The following is an 8,154-nucleotide window of genomic DNA, read 5'->3' on the forward strand; positions in this document are numbered from 1 at the left end:
TATACTTTCCCCTATTTTCTGAGTGGATCTTGATGACAAAATTCGTACTCTCTTCTCGCGTTTTTTATACGAAAAAATGGAAGTTTGATTTGTTCTTGATGAACGATACAAGAACAGATATTGCATAATTTATATTTATCTCCATATACTTGAAACTAAATTTTACATAAGAAAATTGATCGAAAATATCTTCGTTCCGAATTGTTGAGCAAGTTGTTAACATCGAGAAATTCGTCAAAGAGAACGTTTAATTCCGCGTTTAAAGAGCCAAGAGTCGGCTACGTCGATAAGTCGGTAGCACTCTCCGGATGGATCCTCGTGACCAAGGGATGATCCTCCTCGTGAGAGAGGCTCGCCACGTAATCCTGCGAAACCTCGGGGATAATCCGGCATACTGGAACTGGAAACGCCGGCCTGATCGAACCCTTTTATCCGTTTCGGCCACCGCCATTTACATTTCCGCCCGTCTCTTCCCCCTCCACCCTCGCCTTATCTCACCTCGGCCTCGTGACCTCGTCGCGCTTAAACGTCGATCCGGCGTCGTGTTATCGTGTGACCGCGCGGGGGAGGCTTTATCGGCCGCGACAGGGATCGCGGAAATCCACGATATGTTTCGCCACGAAATAGATTATCCCGCGCAAGAATGATATCCAGCCTTGATACCAGGGATGGTGCAGAGAAAGGATACAGAAGTTAATAAAAATTTATGGCCGGCTGTCGGATAACTGCGCTTCTTTTGGAATGTGATATAGCGTTTATAGTGTTTCGGGGGTTGGATTTGGCGAGAGAGAATATTTTGCTGTTTTTAGTTCTTTTGGTTTCTTTTTTTTTTTTTTAATCGTTTTTTTACGCGTTAGTCAGTTTAAACGTTAATTGAAAACGTTTTAAGATATGAGGAATTCAATTAGGTTAGTTGTTTAATCGTGTTTAAATTGTTTAAGTGATAGAATATATAAATTAGGATAACGATAAATAATGGTTCGTGTGTTTTTTAATTATAGTTTTGGAAAATTGTAAATTTCTTTCAATACGAATTCTCAAAAAATTCTTGAGAATTCGTCTTTGATATTCAATCAAGATAAATCGAGTACAATTTATCGAGCTACGTGTATGATCGAAATTCTAAACTAAAGATTAATTAATATTTCAAAGGTGATTCGGTCAATAGAATCTCATTAAAAAAATCGCTTACAAAGCAAATAAAAGAATGTAAAAGCTGAAACTCAAGAATCACAGAAAAATTAATTAACTTTATTCGAGATGAGGTGATCGGTCAAACCCGATTTCGTCGAATTGACATATCGATTTTCCAGACGGCTAAACTAAGATCACGAGATAATGATCAACGATAATAATAACAGTTGGGATCGCCACTAATTGCAAGGAAAACTGACGAAGTTTACGTTTCATCTGTCTGCCGAGAGTGTTTGTCTTTCGTCTCTTTGCTAGAGCCGGAAGACTGGAGAACTTCCGCCATGGTCGTTCTGGAAAGTTGGTAATTAGGAAAAACTATTTTACCCTGATCTCGCGCGAAATGAGGAAAAGTTGGATCGTGATTTCGACTGTTAAAGAATAGATTCTCTAACGTGGAGGATTTTATTAATTTTTAAGAAGAATGGAATATATAATTTATAAAAAGGAATATATTTTATCTTTCAAATTGAAGAGGAGTATAATGGGATTCACTTGTGACGTGTATCACAATTTGACAGTTTTTCGTGGAAAATTTTATTTGCGTTGAAATATTAATTAAAATAGAAATTGCAATGAAAAATTCCTGCGAATTGAAAAATTGAGAACAACTCTCGATTCTATTTAAATTGAGTTATTTATTTATTTATATGTTGAATTACACGGAAATAAAGTTGTGGATGCTCGTTTATAGTTTAAACAAACGTTGCGTAGCTACACGATATAACTTTATTTTTGGAAAAAAATTCATTTCAAGATCTGTTTAAATAATATCGCGCAATGTTTATTAATAGAAACATCTGTGTTTATTCTTAAAAACCGTGAAATTTTTATTCGTACAATTCTACCTGTTGAGTAGTATTAAAAAATTTATAAATTCGAATCTGCAAAACAAAAAAAATATAGGAATATTAAAACATACAATTATTCCGTAAACATTGTTGCCTCGCACAACGAGAAAACGTGCATCAAAAATAATCATCAACGTTAGTTACAATATTTGTAACAATTGAACGGAACAAATATTTTTCCATAATAAACATAAATATTATCACGTTTCTCGCATCTCTCTCATGAAATAAAAAAAAAAAATTCATTTCCATATTATTATTAAATTTTCGCATTAATATCGAATCGTTTTCTTCGAGTTCTTTTTTACTTCAATTTCACAACTTTCACAGATGGAATAACAAAGAAATACACGAAAACCAAGAGTGTTAGAATACGCAAAGAGCAGCAACCAAATCGATTGAAAAAAAATTCTACCAGCAATTATTCATCTCAAGTAAATTACAGAAGGAACAAAACAAGTACGTCGAGATCCAACGAAATAAACCGTACGAATTTAATTACACAGACTGAGCCAAGATTACGGATGCTCGAAAAGTAAAAGGAATATATATAGATCTCGCAGCAAGAGGAAAAGGGATAATCGTTAAAAACCGAAATGAAATTTCGGGACGAGGACGTAGACGTCGCCCGTTCGCCCTCATTTATCTTCCAAACAGCGACAAAGAAGGGCAAATGGGTTGTAGCGGCCGAAGAGAGAAAGAGAGAGATGGAGAGGAAGATAGGGTTGAAACGAAGAAGCCGGTGGGCGGAACGAATCTCGACAGCAGACTGGAGATTTTCCGGAAGCTGAACACTGGAACGAGCCACCTGTGACAAATTATGGCCGAGCGAACCTTCCAATCGGCGCCATATTGCATCGTGAAGATTGTCTGTTCACACGTGAAAATCTATCAGGATTGTTTTTTAGCTTGGAAGATTAACAAACTAGGAAGAAGAGATTTTGTCATTATCCAGACAGATTTTTATTACTCAGAATTAATTAATTCCAGCAAAACTAATTATTTAGAATTAAATATTAATTATTGGGATATTTTTATAAAGATACATACCTATTTTATATATATAGGCAATAAATAGGATAAATATAAAAATATTAGAGAATATTGTATGTATATTAGAGAAATGTATTTTAAGTAATGTTTTTCTCAAGCTAAAAAATTTTTTCTTAAATTATTATAAATAATATACATACGATATATCGTAATATATATTCTCTACGTATTAATTGAACATTTGAGCACATTTTAAAAAATCCACGACCTACTAACCGTACTTATATCTGGCGTAAAAATTCTGGATTATTTAAAAAAGAAAAAAGAAAAATGGATCAGTTCATCTTCTGAATGGCTTCGTTTAATAAAAAACGAAAAGATCGGTGAAGAGAGATCGATAAGGTTATCGACGCCTCGTCAAGACGGGGTTGGTTAATTACTCAAAGGAAAATGCTCGGGGAAATGGAGGAAGACGCGTGTTTTTGTTCTTCAAAAAGTGCGCAGCACTCTTCTTTCGGACGAGACGATGGTTGACGAGCTTTCATCGCGACGGGGGAGGGCTGATTGGAAAGTTTTTTGTCGAGATGGATTTTCGTTGAACGGGAGGCGTGATGGTTCCAATCGAGGGATCGAATCGAGACCTAATCTCGGCGAATGCCTCGCAAGACTATATTGAGAAGCTTTCCTACAAAAACTGTAAAAATTCTCGATTATGGTGGATATAACTTATTCAAACTTTATTGAATAAACACCAATTTTTGATTGAATTAATAATATGATAAATTATAAAATGCAGCCATTAAAACATCAATTGTTTGACCATTCGTTCTCACAAATATCAAGATTTAAATCCCCCAATTTTTTATCCAGTGTTTTAAAAATCGCATTTCGGATTCGACAAATTTCGTGAAACAGCGTCAAAGAAAAAAAGAAAGAATCATGGTTGGAAACGGACCACCCCGAACGACGAAGCAACGACGATTCCAACGAAGATCCTCCCGAACTATCCTCAAAAACATTTACGCGCTTCTTCTCTACCTGCTGGCTCCTCGCCTGGATCCCGCCATCGTCATCGTCTTAAGCCTCGAAAAGAGGCTTACGCTGATTGACGTGGAAGTTAGCAGAACTGCCGGATCGACGGTTTATACGTATTAAGGGCAAAGGATTTTTCCTTTTTTTTTTCGTCCAAAGCTACCCCTTCCTCCTCGTCCACTCCACGCGATACCGATTGGACAGTGGAGTCGTGCAACAAGACAGTGTGTATCGCAACGGTGACAGTGCTCTAAGCTTGTGCTCTATTCGTGATTCAGAAAGCGATCCCTGCCTCCTCCCCCTGTCTCTCGACAAGAAATCGGGACTAAATCCGATCGATCGTGATCTCTTGGGGGATTCTCGAGCGAGGAATTAGTGATCTTAGGGAGCGAGGAATTAGAGCGTGGAGGGTCATCTTTTGGACGATTGGATTCGAAGAAGTAAGAATTATACGTGATGGTGGAGGAATACTCGTCTGCGAGAACTCTGCTTGTCAAGTTGCTTGATCGAGGGGAGGGGTTTACGTTTGTTGGAATTTTAAATTGATCGGGATTTGTGTCATCGATGTTATTATTCATCGAATTTATTACTTTTTTTCCCCCTGAATTTTCAGAGATGGATTTAATTTTCGAAGAAAAGATAGATAAGATTCTCTCACACGTCAGATGAGTTAAAAGTTAAAAGTTCAATGCTTAAAGAAGGACAGGATTTAATATCGTAGTTGTCAGTTTCCTTTCTTTCTCCTGCAAAATTTTATATTTTTCATTTATCGCACTTTTTTATGGGGGAGGGGTATATTTCTGGTTCAACTGGTTTTATCTCAAAATAATCCTCAGAATACAATCCTTTGTTTTTCTCACTTAGAACACAAATCAAAGGATTCCTTTCCTATTTAATAGTCGACTGAAACTCAAAAAAATAATCTTCGAGATCAAAGTTTCAGAAAAGTTATTTTTCCAAGCATATCTAGCAGAGATATTTTAATTAATCTTGTTGGATATTGGAGGATAGATAATCGAGAACTATCGTGGTTAATTTTCTAGATATAAACGTTTCACCATGTGACCCGATAACTTTCGAGGATCTCATCACGGTGTTGCGAGATCAGAGATAACCAGCGTTTACGCCGGAGAGGATTTCAAGTTCGACTAGACTCTAGAGCTAGAGCAAAGCGAGTGGCTCTCGTGCAAACCCTTCATCTTCTCGTCCCCTTTTAAACCTCTACTCCCATCGAGCCGTCCCGGATTGTAACTGGAGTAACAATGAGACGTCATACCCTCTCGTTTTTATCTCCCGAACTTTGTATCATTGCGGAAAAAGATCTTTAGGGGTGTATGGTCATATTATTTTCATAAGATTTTGATAAGATTTACGTGGAAACAGATTTTCGAAAGATATTCGAAATTATTTATAAATGGAAATAAGTTTTAAATTTTGGAATTAGATATAATTGAATTGTTTTTTTCTTTTTTTTGTTTAAATTAGAAAATAGAGAGACAGAGATGAGAATATGGATAAAGAAAATTTATTTAATCGATAGATTTTGATTGTGTAAATAGATTTGTAGGATCGTATACTTTTATTGGAAATAAATGAAAACAACCCCCAGAAGCATCGGTAGTTCAGTGGTAGAATGCTCGCTTGCCACGCGGGCGCCCCGGGTTCGATTCCCGGCCGATGCAAGGGATAATGGGTTGTTTTTGCATTTTTTAAATCATTTTCTCGTTGTAACAAATATTTCAATATTCAATCTAAGAATTAAAAAAAATATTATATAACTTCATATATTTTATTAAAAAGTATCATTATTATTCTTATCGTTATTATTTTAAGTATTATATTGTTTTCCTTAAATGGATATGCTAAGAAATTTTAACCGCATTTCTCGTATCTCACCATATTTTCCTCGTTAGAAAAATTTCTCTAAGAAATTTATACGCGAGACGTAATACGTAATGATTAAATGAAAATAGAGCGATAAAATATATTTCGACGAGGTAACGTCGAAATGGTGAGCGGCCCATATTATAATAAAAAAATCTCAGAGAGAAGAGAGGGAATGTTAAATTTACGAATGGTTAACAGTAAGGTAGCCACATCTGGCGAAAACCAGAGGAAAATCCCACGTTCGATGCGCTCCTACGGTAATATCGCGGAACATATGCTCGGTCGTGCAGGCATCAATGTTTTATACATTGTATCCGCAATTCTGTATAACTAAAAATTTCACCAAAGACACTCAGCTCGGCCAAAAAATTCTCGCAACCCGAGGAAAGTTCATGGTTCGTAAAAACATTTACGTTTACGTTTTATCGGTCGAAAAGATTTCAAAAGAAAATTCGAGTTTATTTCCTTTTTTTATTTTCGCTTTCTTTAAATAATGAAATTTGATTTTTTAAACGTATACGGCACACTTTTCTAATATATCATATTATTTTCTATTCTAGATAGAAGAATTGAACTACTGGTTAATTAGTGTTCAATTACCTTTTTATTACAAAGAAAAAAATTCATTCTATTTCAGCTAATGGATCCTTGACTTAATATGATATATCATTATGATATATCAATATAATAATAATAATATCACTAATCTTTTGCCACAAAGTCTAATAAATAAATCCACCTATAATAGATGATAAACTTGAATCCTTAAAAGCTATTCGAAAGCTATTCGTTTATCGTTTCCAAAACAAAACACGCGAAACTGGAAAATAAAAATCAATTCCATCACGCGCAACCACGTTGATTTGCACAAAGTATCATTGGCCAAATACGCGGAACAAACGTTTTGAAACCCGGTTCAACAAGAGCGTGGATCACCACTACACGCTCCTATTCAAAAGCCTAAACTTTGGTATTTGCCGAACGGGGGGCAAAACACATGACGCACTTTCCAACCCCGGCCGTTCGTCAATGGAAACGCACGAACGAGGCCGGGTGCAAATATTTGCACGTTTGCACGCGGCGTGGATCAGCGTGGTTGGCGCTTTAGAGCGCGCGTGACGCGAGGAGGGAAGAGGCGGATCGGGCATAAGGCGGCGCGGCGTTCCACCGTGACACGAAGTAATCGGGCATGGAACCGGTTGAACACACGCGACTATATAGGCTTTCCACTCCTCTCTCTCGATTGTTTCTTCGCGCGTCCACCCTCTCGCCACGTGTCATTTACCAAGAGGTTGCTTTCGCGGTTTATTGGTCGCGGAATGAAAACTGACTACTTTTTTTCTTTTTTTACCCTCTCCTCTCTCTCTCTCTCTCTTTCTCGTTTCGTTTCGTTTCGTGACGTTGATGAACGATTACCGTAAAGGAATTTTTTTAAGAATTTTGATTGCTTTTCTCGACTGACGCGTCCGTTCTGTTGTTCATTTTATTTTGTCTTGATTTCATTAATCGTTGGATATTTCGTTAAATGAATGTATTGATTGTAAATATAGATATTTTTTTTTCTTTTTTAATGGGAGAGAAAAGAATATTTTTTATCGTGGAAAATTTATCGAACATATACAAGAAAGTTTCAAATAAGATTTATGAATTCGAATCATTTGTCAATCGCTTTAATCAAACGTTCTCGAAATTCATTAACAAGATACCATTACTATAAATCAATAATCAGATCGAAAGCTACACGCGATTCGAGCGATCGATAAAAGGGATAGGAAAAGCATTGCGCAAATTTCTATTGATAAAAAAGTTCCAAGGTGAATGGTAACACCTAAGCACAGTGGTTCTTAATCTCTTTGTAGATAGATACAATTGCGCCGTAAATTAGAAATTTCAACAGACTAGATAAAATTCCTGTGAGAATTAGATTCAATTTAATTTATTAATTGTTAAATTCAGGTCCAGGTGTGATACATTCCATAAGCAAATAGCCTTTTAAAACGATCAAATTTATAAAAAGCATATATTTTCACATTACGATCGTACAAATTTTTACTCACAATTAAAACTCACCTTAAGAACCACTGTGATCCGTGGTAGTGACTGGAAAAGAACTTTCGTTCCTGCACATACGATTTCCAGATCGTCGATTCTCCGTGAACAATGGATTGTTAATCACGTGTAAAAAAAAAAAAAAAAAAAA

General features: G+C 36.1%; 1 protein-coding gene and 1 non-coding gene across 3 annotated transcripts in view; one reads left to right on the forward strand and one right to left on the reverse strand.

Moving 5' to 3' along the window:
* LOC102677150 (mannosyl-oligosaccharide alpha-1,2-mannosidase IA-like) overlaps positions 1–8,154 on the reverse strand; it is a 191,985-nt gene that overhangs the window by 134,639 nt on the left and 49,192 nt on the right. The window lies entirely within an intron of this gene.
* On the forward strand, positions 5,679–5,749 carry Trnag-gcc. Its single transcript has one exon. It is a non-coding gene; the product is annotated as a tRNA-Gly (tRNA).

Source organism: Apis dorsata, unplaced genomic scaffold (genome assembly GCF_000469605.1).
Source record: "Apis dorsata unplaced genomic scaffold, Apis dorsata 1.3 scaffold_104, whole genome shotgun sequence".
NCBI lineage: Eukaryota > Metazoa > Arthropoda > Insecta > Hymenoptera > Apidae > Apis > Apis dorsata.